At 37.6% G+C, this 21,168-nt stretch overlaps 2 long non-coding RNA genes across 4 annotated transcripts; one reads left to right on the top strand and one right to left on the bottom strand.

Moving 5' to 3' along the window:
• The first annotated feature begins 9,280 nt into the window (after positions 1–9,280).
• Positions 9,281–11,461, top strand: LOC109195082 (uncharacterized). 2 transcript variants are annotated; one of them, XR_002056759.2, is made up of 5 exons: positions 9,281–9,390; positions 10,221–10,245; positions 10,594–10,662; positions 10,870–10,939; positions 11,318–11,461. It is a non-coding gene; the product is annotated as an uncharacterized LOC109195082 (long non-coding RNA). The 2 variants fall into 2 exon arrangements; XR_003214664.1 differs by having other exon boundaries at positions 10,594–10,939.
• On the bottom strand, positions 10,321–14,857 carry LOC109195081 (uncharacterized). Of its 2 annotated transcripts, none has more exons than XR_002056757.2 (6): positions 14,803–14,857; positions 13,302–13,367; positions 12,926–13,011; positions 12,717–12,844; positions 12,151–12,218; positions 10,321–11,395 (listed from the first exon to the last, which is right to left on the bottom strand). It is a non-coding gene; the product is annotated as an uncharacterized LOC109195081 (long non-coding RNA). The 2 variants fall into 2 exon arrangements; XR_002056758.2 differs by lacking the exon at positions 14,803–14,857 and adding an exon at positions 13,673–13,754.
• Between the last annotated feature and the right edge of the window lie 6,311 nt (positions 14,858–21,168).

The following is a 21,168-nucleotide window of genomic DNA, read 5'->3' as shown; positions in this document are numbered from 1 at the left end:
AAGTGGAAACAGTACTGCATGCTTTCTTTCACTGTGGAAAATTGGTAAAAGGACTTGAACGTTTTTTCATAGAAGAGAATAGCGCCTTACATTCATTATGCATGTACAACAAAATTGCAGGTCCTCCACACCAACTGTGCTGGAATAAAAAATAAGCAGCAGACAGTCAGAATACAGTGGGATGCAAAAGTTTGGGCAACCTTGTTAATAGTCATTATTTTGTTAATAGTCATTATTTTGTTAATAGTCATTATTTTCCTGTATAAATCGTTGGTTGTTACAATAAAAAATGTCAGTTAAATATATCATATAGGAGACACACACAGTGATATTTGAGAAGTGAAATGAAGTTTATTGGATTTGCAGAAAGTGTGCAATAATTGTTTAAACAAAATCAGGCAGGTGCATAAATTTGGGCACTGTTGTCATTTTATTGATTCCAAAACCTTTAGAACTAATTATTGGAACTCAAATTGGCTTGGTAAGCTCAGTGACCCCTGACCTACATACACAGGTGAATTCAATAATGAGAAAGAGTATTTAACACTAGAATTACTGAGCCTTTTTTTCCCTGGTGCAAGTCCCTACTACTAGATTTACTAGCCCTGCGCAGAATTTGCGTAAATTCCCCCGACCCTAACACCTCGTGGTGTTAGGCCCTAACCCTGAAGCTGCGCCGGGGCTGGATCTTTCAACGAGTCAACCACCCGAAACACTGCTCAAAATCCACTAAGGCATTCATGCAGAGGAACAAGTACAACGTTCTGGAATGGCCATCTCAATCCCCAGACCTGAATATTATTGAAAATCTGTGGTGTGAGGTAAAGAGAGCTGTCCATGCTCAAAAGCCATCAAACCTGAATGAACTAGAGATGTTTTGTAAAGAGGAATGGTCCAAAATACCTTCAACCACAATCCAGACTCTCATTGGAACCTACAGGAAGCGTTTAGAGGCTGTAATTTCTGCAAAAGGCAGATCTACTAAATATTGATTTCATTTCTTTTTTTGTGGTGCCCAAATTTATGCACCTGCCTGATTTTGTTTAAACAATTATTGCACACTTTCTGTAAATCCAATAAACTTCATTTCACTTCTCAAATATCACTGTGTGTCTCCTATATGATTTATTTAATTGACATTGTTTATTTTAACAACCAAAGATTTAGGAAAATAATGACTATTAACAGGGCTGCCCAAACTTTTGCATCCCACTGTAAATAGCAAACTGAGGGATACAATCAAGAGGGATATAAACAAAACGAAAGAAAAATAAGCAAAAATACGAGGGAGGCACACACTGGAGAACATCATAACTCTTCTGGGAGCAAACAGCTGGACTCACACTACACAGATCCAAAAATATGCTGATTTAAACTAATAACTATTTTGTAACCTTGTACATTTGGTTTGTTATCCGAGAACCAAGACAACAGCTATGTGCATCTCTTCCTTTCTTATTGCAGCAAACATTTATCTGATCTCCGTCACTGGTAATTGTGGTGCTGGGGATGTGAGTAAGTGCAGAGCTCAATTTGAGTGAGCATTTCTCATGTTTTGTGTAACAGTTTTTCTGTTACAGGGGCTCTACCTCTTCCACTCTACAGGGTGGGCCATTTATATGGATACACCGTAATAACATGGGAATGGTTGGTGATATTAAAGTCCTGTTTGTGGCACATTAGTATATGTGAGGGGGCAAACTCCTCAAGATGGGTGGTGACCATGGTGGCCATTTAGAAGTCGGCCATCTTGGATACAACTTTTGTTTTTCCAATAGGAAGAGGGCCATGTGACACATCAGACTTATTGGTAATGTCACAAGAAAAACAATGGTGTGCTTGGTTTCAACGTAACTTTATTCGTTCATGAGTTATGAGTCAGAATCTGCTCCACTGTCTACATTTGATACAAAGCACAAAAAAATTGACAGAAAAATTAGACAATTTTGAACCAAACAACTATAATCTGTGGATTATACATATGAACTACATGAAATACTACTATCTAATTATTTTTTCTCTAATCTCTTTTATCTTGATGTTCAAGCTTTTTTTAAGTAATGGCAATTAAAGAGCCAAGTACAAGTCTGTTAAGTAATGTATCTACATTTCATGCATGTATGCTGTCCAATAGAGGCTGAACCATTTGACATTCAGCCTCACTTGTGTCACTGCTCTGACTGCTGGTGGTTGAGACGGACAATCCCATACAGTAAAAAATATATTTTTCCTGGCCAAAATATATTTCAAATATATGGTAAATATATGTTGTATTTGAGATGCTCAAAAAATATATTTTTAAAATTGAAAATATATTTTTTTCAAACCAAAACACATTTCAAAAGATATTTCAGGGTGAAGAAAATACATTTCCAACCTTACAGTAGAATGTATATCAAAGTATCCTTTATTTAAAATGTATTTAGTGCAATAATGATGATGATAATAATAATACTAAAAGTAACAACATGTTTTATTTACATTTGCAAAAAATAGTTGGATTCAAACAAAACAGAGTCAAAGGTTTAGCAAGAATTAGGTTGTTTATTCATTTGCTTACAGTATTTCACATTACACAATATCTCACTATAATGTAGCATTCATTGACTTTGAAATTATCTGTCAGTGATACAGTAAACAAGATACAACAACTGCTATGTACACTTTAGTTTTTTACAATATATACAATATAGTACTTAAAGGAACACATACCACTTTTTTTGGAAATAGGCTCATTCTCTATCTCCCTCAGAGTTAAAAATGCAGCGTCTTCTTTCTAGATCCGTACGTTAATAGGACTCTGGAGCGTGATCTTACGGGATGGGGCGTAGCCAGGATTTTTGGTTGAGACGCCATATTAGCAGGCGTGTGTGTGGTCAGTTATAATGTTAGATTGCACTACTGGCAAAGGAATAAGCTTGAAAACAGGCTCTCTTTTCATTGTTTCCTCACCTGGAAGCATCATCAGGGAGCTTATGTGTTGGATGTTACCAAAAGAAGGTGTCTAGTCTGGATAGCAGTTGTGAGACGAGCTGATATTCAGTTATCTACCATCCCTAAATATCTGTTGGTGTGCTCCAGTATTTTCATTCTGGTAAGTTCTAAATAAGTTCGTATTACTCTTTTTTATTTTCAATGCGCTCTGAGGTCATAGCAAATTAGAACAAACATGCAGAACTACCTTTATTTATAGACTTGCTAGTTATTTGGCATTACTGCAGGCAAACCAGCCTATGAAATGAATGAAACAAATCCTGACTGGGTTCCAACACTACACATGGGGCACTACGAAATCCTGGTTTCAAACTACATGCTACACACCACCATGCCAATCAGATTACTTCTTCCATGTGTGGGTAAAAAGCTGACCCTCCTGGATAAGATGGCAAAGGTTTGCTGCATTTTGGTGAACATGTGCCCCAGTGTGGTAGTAAAACCAGGGGAAAATGCTCTTGTCAAATACTCTTAAAAGTCTTGTGCTGTATATGTAGTGATACATTTTCAAAAGAGACAGTAAATTACAGAATGCTAGTAGTGGGTGATATTATATAAATGCTGTCATGATTTTATGTAAACATTTTGTCATTTGTAAACTATACATGACATTGATTCTACATTGTAACTGATGTGATATTCTACAAAGTGTTTTTAATTAAAAATAGGCAAACATTTGTTTGTTTCTTTATTCAACTTTTGAACAGTGGTACTTAGTAAGTACATATTCAGTAAATGCAAATTATTTACATGCCCCCCTAAATTAAAACATTATGAGTTATTCACAACAGAACTATGCTTGGAAAAATATTTTCCCATCAGTTGATCCAACTCCTCCACAGTAGCAGGTGGAATTTTTCTGTTTTGAGGACGGCTTCTTTTACCTGTCACCAGTGTTGGGTAAGTTACTTTAAATTAGTAACTTAGTTACATTACTAGTTACTTCTATCAAAAGTAACTCAGTTACTTCAATTTACTCGTTACTTTCAGAGTAACTAGTTACTAGGCAAAGTAACTTTGGTTTTACTCAGAATTCTCTTGTTAATGTGTTGCTTCCGTAACTGGATACCCAGCAAGATTGCCAGTCTTCTAGCTTGCTTACTTGCCACAAGTGCACTGTGCCACCTACCAATAGAAAGGAAAAAATAATGTGCACATTTCCACGAGAGAAATCCCACGCCTGGACCGTCGTTGACCGCCGCATGATTCTAGCCTGCTTTTTACATCCAACACAAAAACTGCAGTCGTGGTGCTTTCGATTGTACTCAGAACTCGGAAATTCTTCCTTCTGAATAGGAAGATGTAGGTAACACCAGACTGCAGATGAGCTGCATACAGAGCTGGACTGGGACAAAACAATTGTCCCGGGCATTTTGACTAGAGACCGGCCCACCATTATAGGAAAAATCATAAAGCCTTTGAATGAAAATAAACACTGTTGTGACAGTGATGTACACTGTTCTGATGGTATATATGTATCAATCTATCAATTGTTTGTTGTAAGACTCAGATAATTATTTTTTTTAAAAGCGAGACATTTTAAATGAGAATAAGAAAGAAAAGTATTTCCTTGTCCCCCCCTTTCTCTGTTAATGCCCTACCTGGACACCTGGCAGCACTTTGCTAGACCCGCCCCTGCACAGTTACCAGCTACCCGCTACTTAGAAAAGGATGCTGGTGTTATTTGTCTCTCAGAAACAGTTCATAACTTCCCTTCAACTCATTCATGTCACCTAAAAGGTAAACCTGTTTCTCCATCACCTGTTCAGCTCTGATGACTCAGTAAGGACATCTCCTGGTTTCATCTTCATGTTTCCCTCTCACCACATATCCAAACCGATATCATGACCAGCAGGTTTACAGCTGTGGCTCCAGCAAACATCAGCTGATACTAGAAATTAATATTAAATAAATTCTAACAACAGCTGATCAAGCTTAAACATGCTGCTGTTGTTTAGCGCGACAGCCGCTGGTTTCCTCTTTCTGGCGGGCGATAAACAAACAAGAGAGAAAAGCCGATCAGCTGATCATTGATCAGTTTCATGATTGAAGTAGAAACAGGAGAGAATGAGAGAAGAAGAGGCAGCTGTGCAGCGTAAACACAGAATAACTCCAGCTTTGTGTCTTTTTCATTGTAGCTGAAGTCCAGGACAAACTGTGTTCCTTTTCACCTCAATACGAAACGCGTAATATTTTCTCTGGAGACGATTCTGTTTTTTACAGGACAGTTGGAAACTCTAATAATTAACCGTATGAATAAAATAAAGTTCAACATCAGTAACATAGCACCCACCCAGCTGTATAGAAACTCCATCATGCTAGCTAGCACGCAGTACGAAAAAGTCAGCATAACGAAAATAAACTCCACCTAAACTTGGTTTATATCTGACCCAGACAGACTGTAGGTCATAACTTCTTACCTGAAGTTCAGTTCACCTGACACTCGGACCGGCGGCCGCTTCGGGTCTCTCCTCTTGCCTCCCCTTTCCCTCATCCACCTGCTGGCCTCCACCACTTGCTAATGTTACTGAATCTGTGGAAGCTCCGCGATAGCACCACATGAAGTAACGAATAACGAGCCTATCTAAATCCCAGTAACGAGTAACGCGTTCCTGGTTTTGGCATAATAACTAGTTACCGTGCTCATTACCACAATAATAACGTAGTTACTGTAACACGTTACTTAATAACGCGTTAGTCCCAACACTGCCTGTCACTACGGATGGTCTGTTTATGTTTTGATTGAGAGCCTTTTTTTGGGCAGCTGAAGAGGAGAAGTCTATCTTAAGGCCAACCTCTGGCTGTATCTTGGTCATATTACCCAGCAAAACCCAGTATGCAGGTTCATCTGTAACAGACCTTGTGCCACAGATCCGCACTGTTGCTTCTACATTAAATAGAAGAGCAGCGACATGGGTGCAGGTCTCCGTGACTCTGGCCATACAGCTGCAGTGGGCGGCTTCAACCTTCCCTGTGATGCTCACAATGACCCATGGCTGCAATGCTGGTTGATTCAGTCTTTGAGAGTGCAGCACCTGAAACACACACAGACAAAGTTCAAGACAAGAACTTTAATAAGCCAAGGCTGACACAAATGTGTTGTATCTACGTTCAAATACATTAATCATAAATGTAACAAATAAAGTGTTTTTATGTATCCATCTATAGAAGGCTGCATGTTATATTTTAAATCTGCATGTTTCTTTTTAGAAACTGTTATGGGTCCGAAATTGAGGACGAGAGTAAAACAATGATGGTCCAGAAGAGGTCGGTCAAACAATTGATTTTAATGAATACACGCTGCGTGGGGAGATGTAAACTGCCAAACATCAGTTGTAAATCCCCATCCAAAAATACACTTCAGATTACTTTTATAACATCAGGGTATTATAACGCCCCCTCTTGCGTTTACAAGCACATAATTTGCATCTTAAGAACATTATTTGCCTCTTCTACAGATAATGATCTATTCTAAAAGATAAATGCAGACACAGAAATTCCCCTTTCTGGCATCCATCCAAATATGGTGATGATCTCAGGCCTTTGAGGTCCCCATGGACTTGTCCTCCTTCTGTCACCTGTTGCTAGACAAACTCAAATGCACCAAGAAGCTGAATACATTCAGGCCTTTGCTCAGCTACTATTTTACTGTAACAATATACTCAGCATATAAGCTTTTAAGATTATAGATTTAACTCAACGATTTAAAGTAGTTGTAACTGCACCTGTAATAAACATGTTAATATTTGATTATGATAACCCCTGTAATACAAATTATAACATAATGCCAGCAACTTCAATAAATGCTTGGATGAAATGATAATTAATGCAATGATAAAGATGATGGTTATGTAAAATAATCCCTGTAATTCCACAAAACCTATCAGCAAAAAACTTAAGTATGTAATGCAAGGATGTAATCACTTTCAAGAGTGAGAAAGCATAAAGTTAGACTTTAAGTGTAATTAGGATTATTTATAATAAATATGAATTAATTAGTGCAATTTCTTTAACCATAGAGAATAACTAAATCCTTCAGGACAATGTCACATCAGTGCACTGAACTCACTATGTTATCCCTCTAACAGAGCCTCCACATGTTCTCACTGTAATTTCCCCCTCATGAATTAATTTATGCTGCACTAATCTGAATGTTCGGAGGAAAGTCAAACGCATTTTACTCGCAGTACTCAAGCTTACTTACCTTTGTTTGAATGACGGCGTACTCACAATTGTACCCAGTCCTTGGTGAATTGGATGTGCGCCTCCAGAGATTTATAATGGCAAAATTGGTGCGCCGTGTATGTGCTGACTTCACAGACAAGGTACGAGAATATATCATGCTAAGTCAATAGCGGTTTGGTCTTCAGGGTTTCTACTCCATGGCCGTATTTCATAAGGGTCCACATTTCAACAATCAAGTACCGTCTCTTTGCATCTGGACACAATCTGTCTCTATACCGTCATTTTTCTTTTGAGCTACTTTTCAGAATTGCTCCTTCCAACACAAAGAGTGTGTTTGTTTTTATTCGTGGCCTGCCAATATGGTGCTGTGCTCCCACAATGCATTGCGGCGTTACGTCAACTCCAAAGCCCGATGCGTGCAGGAGAGTATGCGCATGTGCATTGCCATGGTGATTTTAAAAATAAAGATAAAATGAAAAGTAATTATTTTAACATTCCCACAAATATGCAATGAAGGTGCAAAAGTTCTGTTTAGTAGTTGTTGCTGTTTCTTTCTTTCTTTCTTTTTTTTTGGGAAAAATAACGACGTCTCTGAGGCACCAATTCCAACAGTGAGTGGAACGGCTGGATACAGGAGACGGGAAGAAACAAGCCGATTATGTTCACGTTAATTAAGTGGTTGGAATATGTAAAACTCTCAATTCTGCCAGCTGAACATATACGAGATTTTAATGAGGATGAATAATTAGCCGGCATGGTAAATGGTAAATGGCCTGTATTTATAAAGGGCCTTTACTAGTCCCTAAGGACCCCAAAGCGCTTTACACAACATACAATTCTCAAATATAATATTACTTTATTCGCGCTTATTTGGCACGGAAGCGTAGAGCTGCCACCCAGGCAAAAGAGAAATACAAGTATATCACGTTATAACGTAAAAAGTATATCGTGCTAACAATATACTATCATGTTTATACAATATACTTTTCACGTTTGAACAATGTAATATCACGTTATTACAATATACATAATTTTCACGTTCGTACAATATTGTGCGAACGTGATAATTATGTGTATTATAATAACGTGATATTATATTATACAAACATGAAAAGCATAACGTTAGAACAATAAACTTTTCACGTTATAACGTGATATAGCTCTATTTTTCTTTTGCCTGGGTGGCAGCTCCACGCTTCCATAATTTGGTAATCAAAATATGTAACTTAATTCATTATATTGTGACGTACTTTTGCCTTTTCTTATTATTCTGCCTTCTCAGAAAGGAAAAAGAAATTACAAATGGGGCGATCGTGGCTCAAGAGTTGGGAGCTCGCCTTGCAATCGGAAGATTGCCGGTTCGAGCCCTGGCTTGGACAGTCTCGGTCGTTGTGTCCTTGGGCAAGACACTTCACCCGTTGCCTACTGGTGGTGGTCAGAGGGCCCGGTGGCGCCAGTGTCCGGCAGCCTCGCCTCTGTCAGTGCGCCCAGGGTGGCTGTGGCTACAATGTAGCTTGCCATCACCAGTGTGTGAATGTGTGTGTGACTGGGTGGATGACTGGATGTGTAAAGCGCTTTGGGACTAGTAAAGCGCTATACAAATACAGGCCATTTACAAATACAACTTTTTACACTTGTTATATACAATATTGACATTTAATTTGACTTTTACAGAAATCCCACCTCTCCTTCTGGCTACAGAGCACTTACTTACCAAGGTGAGAAACAAAGCACAGTTATGCTTTATTAGTATTCACTAATTACAATGTTCCACATTTCCTTGCTTTTTTAGTCATTTTCAGGCTTTTTAGGGTTTTATTTGGTTGTTTAGCAGTAATATTTCTGCCTATTTATTTCAGCCCATGAAATCGAATGCAGATCTTCCTGATGTGAGATTTACATAAATCTAAGTAATTTTGTTTGTCGTTATCATTAATGTTGTTGCTGTTGTTGTTTTTGTGCAGTTTACAATCATATAAACCTAGCAAGCATCAGTCAGCACAGTAACTAACCTAAACAGATTCTTGCTTTATTCACATATTATATTATATTATCACATATTATATGTAATTATATATACTTGTACATTGTACCTAGGGTTGCAGCCACTTGGCCCCACCCCATTGTTGTGACAGCCCTGATTGTCCTTGTACACTGCATCTGAGCAGGGAACAGTCTCAACCTCATGCTGCCCTCTCCCATTCTCCTAAAGTAAGTATTTGTTGTTGTAGTTTTTTATGCAGTGTCTGTGTCACATACTAAGCATAATTATTGAAATAATAACTGTTTTCTAACAGATTTTCCCAAACACTACCTATGTTTGTTGTCATTCAGACCAGTACTACTGCTTAGACATTGCTTAGTGGTCATGCATATTTGGCAAGCTTGTTATGATACCAAAACAGTAGGCCCGTCACAATAATCGATATATCGACTTAATGCACAATATATGTACATGACCTCAATAATTGTTGATGATGCAATATATCTGCCAAAACAATAACAAAACAATAACATTAATTAACATTGTTTTCTATTTGTTAGGAAATTTACTATTTATACAAGTTTTTAAGGTATCTAATATTTTGATACCTAATTTCAATGATCTAAATACTTTAAGAATTAGATGTTGGTTTGTCAATTGAAAGTGTGTAGATCTTGCATTATTATGGTGTTATATTATGATTATACATTCAAAGACAAAATGGTCTTAAAATGACAATGACATAATTTGTCGCAATTGTTTATGGGGCAATATACAGACCAACAAAAAGTTGTTATCGTAACAGGCCTACAAAACAGACGGTTTTATGATTGATAAATTAAAAAAATAAATACATTTAATTTCTTTGAGATTCTCTGATATTCAGTTACAGTTCACAACACAGTTACCTGTACATGCAGTATTATACTGTAAATATAAATCTCTGCATTTAGCATCCCACTAGAAGAGTCACAGTTACTGCCTCTTTTTTTTTTTGTTTGTTTGTTTTTTACAAATACCTGGACTATTACTAACACATTTACTGTTTTACTTTTAGCCTGTGGAATACAGATGTCCTTAATGTAAGTTGTGCATTTTAATTACATCATGTTATTTTTATTATTATTTATTTATTTTGAATGCCTTTTTTGTTGGCCTTTTTTGACCATAACAAGACATTTTTGCAGGATATTTATGGTGAATTTATATGCATAGATACAGTCGTAGTGCTTGACACATGCACAGAGCAGTAGATGGACTAGAAGGGAAATAATTGCAATCATGATGTTGATTGCTGATGTCAGTATATATATTTTAGAGGAATGTTTTGTTTTTCACCCAAAATGAACTATATTGCTTCAGAAGAGATTTATTACCCTACCGGATTCTTATATATTGTTCTGTTTTTTGTTTGTTTTTGTTGTTTTCAGGTTCAGTGGTGTGTGTTCTTCTAATGGCCGCCTTCCCACTGGAGGTTTTGATCCACAGCAATTTAAAAGGTAAACAGCTTTGAAAGTCAGTTCAAATGGTTAGCTAATAGTATTTTAAAAAGCTTACTTCTCTGTCACCAGTTTCTTTACCAAAAAGTACCCATAAAAGTATCTCTCAATAGCATATCATTGTAGTTTAAATGTTTAGTTGTACAAATATCAGATTTTGGGAAATCTAAAACTAGTCAGACACTCAAATGTTCATGCTTTTTATAGGAGGACAGAACAAAACGGACATTGGCGCAGAGTGAAGAACTGCCCTAGGACACTATGACAGCCATATATAGTAAGTGAAGACTTTCTGTGTATCTAAAATTGCATACAGCACAAGTAACTTACTTTGCAACCACTAAAAAAATTGCACAAGTAGGTGGTGATGCATTGTAGTGGGTGGTCTCAGACAAAGAAGGTCAACAGATTTATGAATGCTGGAGGGTAAGGAGAGATGACCAAAAGGGGTGTTAGCATTACTGTAATGTGAACTGGATAGACTTTCCATCTAGGAAAAAAAAGAGGTAAAATTATGCGTAAAATATATCTGTATTAAAATCTGTATCTATATAAACAGAATTATCTGTTTGCTAAATGAAGCCAGCTAACATAAAACATATTTTTATTTTAAATCTGATAAAAGTAATAGAACTGTGACTGTTGTTTGTTACAGTGGCAGTAAGGAAGAGGTTTCCCAATGTGTCCAGAAGGGCTTTGAAGATTGCAGTGAAAGCTGGGGGAACTGAGACTGCTGGAAAAGGAAAAGAAATTACATTTTAAGTATGTTGACTTATGTTCATACAATCACACACACATATACACATACATATATATATATATACAGTGGAACCCCGACTTACGAATACCCCGTTTAACGAAAAATTCAAGTTACAAAGGCACTGAACGGCAATATTTCTGCCCTTGTTATGGCAAAGTGCCCGTGTAACGAAATCCGCTGGCTCTGATTGCCTGAGCCTACAATGCCCACAATGCCTTCCGAATCATGTGACAACCCCTTGGCTTTCGTAATTGCGCTTCGCTGTTCCACTTGAACGACGTATTGTTGTTCTAGTTAGCAATTAGCCTATAGCCTATCGTTCAGCATCGCCTCACTCAACAGGCGCGATGGGTGCTTCGACCTACGAAAATTTTCGACTTACGAAAGACCCTCGGGAACGAATTAATTTCGTAAGTCGGGGTTCCACTGTATATATATACATATATATGTATATATATGTATGTATATGTGTGTGTGTGTGTGTTTCTTTTAGAGTGTTTAAGTATGTAATGACAATAAAATTGTAAAATGAATATTCCTTGCTTGATTGATATGCTATATGTATGTTTTAGACATCAAATAAAGATTTCTTTCAGCTGTTACATGTGAATGTGTTTTCTTAGAAATATATGAAGGGTTAAATTGATATATTTTTGGATGATTTTAAATAAGTTTAAATTGTATTTTGAAATATATTTCAAAATATATTTTAAAATGTATTTTTTTACCGCATGGGATGTATCTGTTAGACTTGGAGATGAGGGCTCTTCCACATGTTGCTTCAGGACAGTAAAATCTGAGGGTGACAAATAAAAATATAAGGCATATACAATCATAAATCAACCACAACAACACTACCATTTACGCACATAGGGCCAGTAAACTGCATGCTTTGATTAGATTATACTTTCTCCCAGGAGAAGAGATGGTTATTTTGTATTTCATTTTGGAAATATACAATTTACATACTACAAGGTGTGAGTGTCACATAGTCTGTTAGATCTGACCAGTTACGTAGCTTCCAGTGTGTGAATGTGTGTGTGAATGGGTGGATGACTGAATGTGTGAAGCGCTTTGGGGTCCTTAGGGATTAGTAAAGCGCTATACAAATACAGGCCATTTACCATTTCCAGGATGTCTGAAATGCATGTGATATATCCAACTTACTGTTGAACCATGAATACAGCATTTTGTGATTGCTACCACAGGATATTAGACAAATTAAAAAATTTTATTTAAGAGTAACTGTACAAATCAAATCCTACAAAATCTATCAGAGCATATATTTACTTACCTTCAGCTGTATAGATGACAAAACAAACTTATTTGACTGTTGCAAGTTCAGGAAAGACATCCTCATCCACCTCTATATCCTGCTCACTTTCAGTGCTGCATTTTCTGGTATGAGAAACTTCTGCTGCACTGAAGAAAAATCATGACTCAGTTAATAACAACATTATCATTTCCTCTTTAATGACATAGTACAAACCATGCATAACTTACCTGCACTCGTCTGTGAAACAGACCTCTTCCAATTTTACATATTTCTTTGTCTCTCTGTGTTTTACTTTTATCAACATCTTGGCCACCTACAGAAAAAAAACATGTTTACTAATATGAAACAACATGTGGGAGAAGAAGCTGTTTATGGTAACTTTATGTAAACTGTTTATAACTTAATCCATAAACACTTTCATATATTGAGTTAGCCTGTCCACACTAGACATTGCTTAAAATCCATTTAGCTAGGCTAGATTTAGCAGACAATGTGACCATGTGTTTGTCGTGTTCTTGTAAAATTGTCTTTTCAGTTCTGGAGACAGGGTTTCATGCATATCTCAGTGTGAAGCAGGACTAACTAATGTGATGTTAATGGTACCTTGTCAACGCCTCTTTCAATGCAGGCTACGCCTCTCTTTGGTCAAATATAGCCATTACCATGAGTCTAAACAGAATATTACAGTAGTTAGCTAACATGTAATGAAACGTTACTGTTAAAAAAAAGAAATAAAAATAAACATTTCCATTGACAATGTGAAATGTGTTTTTTAAAATATAGTAAGATAAGTAAGTTAGCTATGTTTTGACTAATGTTAGCCTAGCTGTTATCACAGAATCAGCGTAACATGCAGAAACACATGTAGCACTAGTCAGTTAACTTTATATTTTACTCACGCATCCGTGTAACCAAATATATACAAATAACCTACTACACTCACAGAAAATCCCAAAGTAAATAAAGTGTTTTACCCTCCTACACGTCGGAGTCCAAGAGAGAAACACAGGTAGGCGCGTTAACGGCTACCAACACCAGCAACGTGTTGAATTAGACTCCTCAGCACCCAGTAAATGAACACTTAAATATTACACTGCTTTAGAGTACTCCCCAACACTGACTGTAGTATAAGGTGAAAAATAATGTAACTGTTGCATACTTTTATGCCTAACTCCAGAACATTCAACTCCAGAGATTTGCTGTGTATTTGCCAGCAATGATTTGTTGGCGAATGTTAACGAATACAGGAGGAGGTTTTGGGGCCAGTGGGTTGGGAGGAGGAATTGCTGAGGCCAGCGAACACTGAGCAGTGTCAGTTTGAAGTAAAGGGGCCTGGGCTACAAAGCTTGGTCATTTGCTGCTTAAAGCTTCACTGATGGGAGGAGGAGAAACTGCTGGGTTAGAGGGATGTATAGTTGGATCCCTGGTTGCAGGAATGTTGGCTGAAGTGTTGTAGAAAGGAGCTGACTAGAATCGGCAACCTGCTGTCGAGGTTGTTAGCTGAGGACTTTAGCAAAGGAGGGATGAGTGGCTGAGGACCTGGCAACCTTCATATCTTTCATCCCACTACATTTTTACGCAGGAATACAGTCACTACTTCATAGCACACTCACTTGAGTCGATGTTACTCTTCTGCTTTCTTCAGATTCCTTAGAAGTCCTAGGAATCTCTTACCACCTAATCAAGGTCATTGGCAATGGTCATCACAAGCCTACCAATTACATATATGCTGTATATATATATATATATACTGTTTAAATTTTAGAATCGACTCTCTATTTCGGCTTCTGTGTATTATATTTATTTTACTCATTTACTTATTTTATTTATTTATTTATGTATTATTTATTCAAGTTTTTAGAATTCAGTCAGCCAACCAGTTGATATGACAAAATGTCAACTCAGTTAGCACCGCCAGGTTTGACAGAACAGCGACACTGCAGACAATGACAATCACTCTGCAACCTGCTCTAGCTTTTATTCGAATATTTTTATTATGCTATTTTAATATGCACATCTCAGCAATCCCAGATCGCAGTTTTTTAATGGCTTCTGCCCATTACTCCTATGGGTCCTTGACCCGTAAACTGAGATTTTAACCTACCTGTATAGCATAGGATTTTGCGTCAGTCCCAGACTGTTTCTCTCGCTTTCCTGTGTCCCCATGAACAAACTATGGACTTCCTCTCCAGCTGCCAGCCTCGTGTTTCGGGCACAGGCCTTATCAGGAGTTCCAGACTCCCCCTTACATGTTATCGGTCATTGTTGAGAGAAATGAACAGATGAAGAGATGTGTAACTCCACCTCAGAAGACAAAGCTGTTAAAATAATTCCCTAATGTAGTGAGACACAGAGTTGCGAGTTCCAAAACATTTATTTTACTTGCAAGGAAGCAAAAGCATATACAGTGAAAGTTTATGCAAGTGCTCACCGGGACAATCCTGCAAGTTTCATTTATACACTTCTTTCAACATTATCCGGGGAACAGATATGTATGCTAGCTCCATGATATACAAGTGCATGATTCTAACTATGATTTTGGATAACAGACAGCAGAGGAGCCACAACAAGGCCTGAGAAAAAAACAGATTAGAAGGACAGAGAGGAAGAGGTGCATTCTTTCAGCTTAACAAAAAGAGTATTATATAGCTTTAATGTTAGAGAGTGGTGCTTAATTTACGTCATAATCATTTTCCTGTAATTTCCTAAGTCTTTAAATTTAGCTATCACAAACCTAAACGCCACTTTTAATCTTGAGCAGGCTTTTGAATTATGTAAAATGTAAAACATTTGGGCTGGACATAGTTTTGTCCCTTTTACAAATTGTCATCATTATGATGGTGTAAAAGGGAAACTGGTTCTCACGGCAACAGACATGAATGCTTATTTAACTCCCGACATCCACCAGATTACTGGCACTGGTTCGAATTAGACATCACATTTACTGTTGTAAACCCCGCATCTATTCTAGGAGATTTTAGCTTTTACTAAAAACCTAATAGCAGATGGGTAGCTGATGACCAAGAGGATGTCAAGAAGTTAATTTTGTTTACTTTTTGTGTTTCCTGACAAATGACTCACTCATACTTAAATGAGCAGTTTGCATGAAAGCTAAAACACAATTTCCTTGTTATGCAAAGAAACAATTTAAAGGGGCGGAATCACACACACACTCAGTAAGTGTATTCTCGTAGCTGCCATGTTCAGGAACTGATTGCCTGCATTTAGAAGACACCTGCAAATTGTAGCTATAAAAAATTATGAATTACACTCTCCAAGAGCAGGCAGCGGCTTGTGCTGATGATGCAAGGTTTTTCTCTGTGACTGATTTCACCTAGTGACCAGAACCACTTCACAGTCCTGTGTGACTGTTCCCTAGAGTGAGTGGGGAGAGAAGCAGTATGGTTTTCAAGCGATTGAAAGCTAATCACAGTAAAACTACAGTGTTTCAGTGCTGAGGGGTGGCGTGGGCAGCATGTTTTTCTAGGGGTGAACTGGGTGAACTGTGGTGACATTACAGCAAGCTCATGTTGTGCTGACATAAAGGAGCAAATCCAGCACAAAATGGGAGCTACACTGCCCCCTTTAAAGTCACCTGGGAACACGGACGGCTCAGAAGAAGGGAAGAAGAAAAGATCCCAGCAGACTGGAAAGAATGCCACCTGAAAAAGCTGCCAAACAAAGAGACCTCAGCTTATACCCCATCTTACACTCTCTTGATCTTTCAGCAGGATGACCTCAGAACTCAGTGTTGCTACATACATGGAGAACTATATATATGTGTATAGAACTACATATATATATATATTTATATGTGAGAACTATATATGTGTATATATGGTATATTTCTGCTCACATTCTGTAACTTCTGTCGGTGCTGTGCTATTGGAAACCGAATTTCCCGGAGGAACCCACCCGAGGGATTAATAAAGTTTTATCTAATCTAATCTAATCTAACTACCAAAGCAGCAATGGGCAAAGTGTTCCCGGTCCTCTCAGTCAGGTGGCCAGAAACAAGTCAGCAACATTGACTTGTGGCAGCAGAAAGTGCAATGAAGAAAAAGAATACGTGCTCTTGAAAGAGATGAGGATGGTTCACAGCTGCCTACCAGGGCTGTAACGATTTGTTGGAGGGTGGAAGAAAATGCAAGTGGAGATTTTAAAAAATGTAAGGCACTCCACAGAAAATGAACTTTAATGCAGACTTGCTTTCCTTCTACGAAAGTATGACCGTAGTGCACGAGCATTTAAAATACCTACACCCTGGTGCTGTGATGTCAGCTCTGAATGGGTCAATTTTAGGGAGTTCAGTTAGTGTGTCCCATGGATACTATGTTTATGTTAATGTTTGTACAGTAATGTTTATGTTAGGATTAGCCCTTACCCATCTGAAACTATAGTAGTAGTAAATGCGATAGTAAACCATTAAACTGGAGTAGCTACACTGTCTCCTAGTTTGTTTGTTTTTTCATCTCACATTAATATTAGCGTTTATTCTGTATAGTAAACATCTTCCACATAACGTTAAGTAGTTAATCTGTGGGTTTAATATAATTTACTGTAAATACATATTTATATAATCAGTTAAACATTTAACAGTTTTTCCCAACTGTTTACACACAATTAGTTGTACTTCAGACACAATGACTACAACATGTTACTGATGCACCACACCCCTGAACCAATTCTGTAAAACTACAAGCACAATTCCTGCTTTACACTCAAATTTCAGTTTTAAAACACACTTTTTTTCAAAACACAATTCTCTGCATTTGGCACGATCTTCATGAAGAAAATCTCTTGTTTGCACAAGAAACACACTGCCTTTCAAAATTGTAAACTCAGTTGTCCTACTTTGCATACTAACTCATCACGTGGGCAAACACCTATCACGCATAACTGCAATTAAGAAATCAAAGCTTTATAAAAGGGCAACAGGTGAGTTCTTCTGTTTTGGAGCAATGGATGCCAACATTGTAAACCGGGGCAGAGGAGTGAGAGTAAGAGGAGGAGGACACAGAGGACGAAGGCGAAGGAACGTAATCTCTGATGAGATCAGAGCCACTTTGGCTGACCATGTGGTCAACCATGGTCTAACAATGAGGAAGGATGTCTTTTGTCTCCTGAAAAGGAGAATGAACTGATAAAGATGGGTCTAGAAAATAATGCCGTCACAGTACGGGAAATACAAAGAAAAATAATAGAAGACAACAACATATTTCGAAATAGGGTCAGTTTATGAACACTGGACTGTGCCTTGCAAACAAATAATCTGGGGATGAACCAGATTTTTTCTACATAATATATATTATATTGTTCAGTTGCCATTCCTGCTGCGAGGAGTGGGGCCGGATGAGGTTTTTTTTTTTTTTTTTTTTCAGAGTGGTGCTGCGATGACGTGTGGACGATTTGGTGGATTTTAGTATTCAAAAAAATCAAAATTCAGAAAAAAAAAATCAAAATAATAAAAAAGCATCAGTACAGCACTATGACTGAATTGAATTATTGAGACTGACATGTTGAGCTGCAGAGGATCAAACATGCTAACACATAACTAATTAAAGTAAGGGGGACATTTCTCTGGGTCCAGAGAGTCCGAAGAGAATGTCCCAGACTTGGAAATTAAATAGAATCAATAGGCTAAAAACTGCTAGCTAATACTAATACAACAAGGTTAGACTAGGGAGGTTTTTTTCTTTCTGTTTTTTTCTAGGAAAAGGAGCACAAGCGAGACTAGGTCAGACGTGGATGGAGTGAAGGAGAAGATCCAGTCGGGAGACGGCAGGACCAACCGTGTCGTTTCCCAGAAGAAGATAGTCATAATATGGTTATATAATATATATAAATAAATGGTAAAATGGTAAATGGCCTGTATTTATATAGCGCTTTACTAGCCCGTAAGGACCCCTGACATAACCAGCTCTATTGCCATTTCAATGCAATTCAGAAAGAGTCAAAGAATTGGAATACAACTATGTGCAAGTAAGTCCCATACAATCCCACAATTGATGCATACTCTCAACACTGTATAAATTACAGCACTGTGCAGTAATCATACTCTGATTATGCTTCACAATAGTGACCTCTCCAAGTCCGTATTGTGTATCATGTGTGTTTCAGAGTCTGTAACTGGTTCACTGTCCACCCACGCTTTTTAGTTGTTTATCTCCCACCATATTCTCCATTCCTCAATCCCATTATAAGGGATTTTTTTCTGCCTGGAGATGTTAAGTGTATGACCAACATCCACACATAAAATACGTGTATATGTATACACATGCATACATCAACCAATGAGTTAAAAGACCAAATAGCTAAAACAGAATAAAAGCGGTGTCAAAGAGATCCGAAAGCATTGGAAAATAGGTAGGTTTTCAAATTTGATTTGAAGATTTCCAAGGAGGAAAAGGATTTTATAAAAGAGGGAAGACTTCCAGAGTCTTGGGGCGGCAATGGAGAAAGCCCTGTCACCTCTAGATTTTAACTGCGAGCATGGAACCAGTCAAGAGCATCTGACTGGAGGAGCGCAGCGTTCGAGTGGGTAGGTGCAGGCTAAGATCTGAAATATAACCTGGAGCCAAGCCATGGAGAGCTTTAAAAACAAATAATAAAACCTTGAAATCAATTCTATATTTAACTGGCAGCCAATGTAAAGATACAAGCATCGGAGTAATAATCTCTCTCTTTCTGGTACCCATCAGGAGCCTTGAGGCTGCATTTTGAACAAGTTGCAGGCAGGACAGCCTTGAATGACAGACGCCTAAATAGAGATAGTTACAGTAGTCAAGTCATGAGGATATGAAGGCATGGATAATGATTTGCAAATCTTTAGATGACAGGATATTTTTGAGTTTAGAAATGCTCCTGAGTTGGAAAAAACTGCCACAAACTACTGAATTTATTTGTTTGTCCAGCTTGAGGGTAGAATAAATAAATGAAACCAAGGCTTTTTACACAGGGGTGTAAATTAGCTGATAGTGAGCCCAAGTCTAACAGAGTCTTGCTTATCGAAAATTACAATGTCGGTTTTGTCATGATTTAATTTGAGAAAGTTCAGAGATATCCAGCAATGTATGTCACTAAGACAATCTGAAACTTTCTGCAGCGTACTATCAGCACCTGGTTTTAGAGAGAGATAGAACTGTGTATCATCTGCATAAGAGTAATAGGAAATCCAGTGTTTCTGAAAAATAGAGCCTAATGGGAGCATGTATAGGGAGAATAAGACAGGGCCCAGAAAAGGGCCCTGTGGGCCTATGTACTGTCTTTAGTAAGTGTAACACTAAAGAAAAAAAGGCTTACAGTCATTATGATTACTGGAGAAGAAGTGGTCATAGTGTTTTACATTAAGCACATCAGTGTTCAAGTGGTTCTTATGAATGTCTATTCATGTGATGGTTTGTGTGTATCATTTGAAAACGAAATACCATTGTGACAAGAAACTGCATTGGTTTGAATGTAGTTCTGACAAAATGAGGCATGCTTTCAGGAAATGTGTATAGACAATTGGGAAAAATTGTAATTGGCATTGAACACTACACCATCTGAGAAACAATGATATACAACTACATTCATGATTAGTAACAGTCTTATGAATTCTGTTTTGTTCTGTTTTACTAGTATTAAGCACAGGCGTACAGATGAGTTTGTCCTGTAAAGAGGTTCGTGCACCTGTCCTTCAGTCTTGACTTCTGAGGGAAACCTATGAAAGAGCCGAGTGAATCCCAGAGAAAACAGAATGAATACAAAGAGTTCTACTCCTCACTTTCCATCTAAATCATCAATCATTCTGGTAAGGTTTTATTTTTGCAATTTACAGGTTTCCCCTGAAGACATCAGGACAGTGATAAACAGATGGTGTGTGTGTGTGTGTGTGTGTGTTGACGGTTGCTTTTTCCAGAAAAGTGCAGTCAAACAACACAAGGAAGTGATTACAAGGATTTTACTGGAAATGAAGAAAATAAATAGAAATTCAGAAAGAACCTATGAAAAAAATCCCTATCCCTGTGAGAACTAACTTGACATCATTCGAGTGATTTTCCATTCCCTTAAAGGTCTATTTGAGGGTTAAGTCTCGGTTTCAGGGTTTTTGGGAATGTGAGACTCAGTTGTTATGGTTAAACAAATGAAAACTTACATATGCAAATGTGCTTTTTATGGCTTTTAAAGGTACAATAAACACTCAATTTTCAAACACTTAAATTTTAAAAGGGGTAATATCAATATATAAATCAGTAATGTCGTGAACTCGTAACCAGGTATACAGAAAATATAAGCAAGAAAAGTATTTTCTCTTTGGTAAATTCATCAGATTCCTCCATTCATTTTCTTGACTATTTATCAAGTTTAGGCTTGAAATGGGAGCTGTAGCCTTAGTGGCAGGGTGGGAGTGTGTGGAGGTTAGTACCACACATTCCACAGGTCTCCAATCAGGTCAGACTTTAAACAATGAAAATATCTGACATCCTCA

The sequence above is a fragment of the Oreochromis niloticus genome, linkage group LG17 (assembly GCF_001858045.2).
Source record: "Oreochromis niloticus isolate F11D_XX linkage group LG17, O_niloticus_UMD_NMBU, whole genome shotgun sequence".
In the NCBI taxonomy this organism is placed as follows: Eukaryota; Metazoa; Chordata; class Actinopteri; order Cichliformes; family Cichlidae; genus Oreochromis; species Oreochromis niloticus.
The sequence above is the reverse complement of the archived record's forward strand: the minus strand, read 5'-3'. Positions and strand labels throughout refer to the sequence as shown.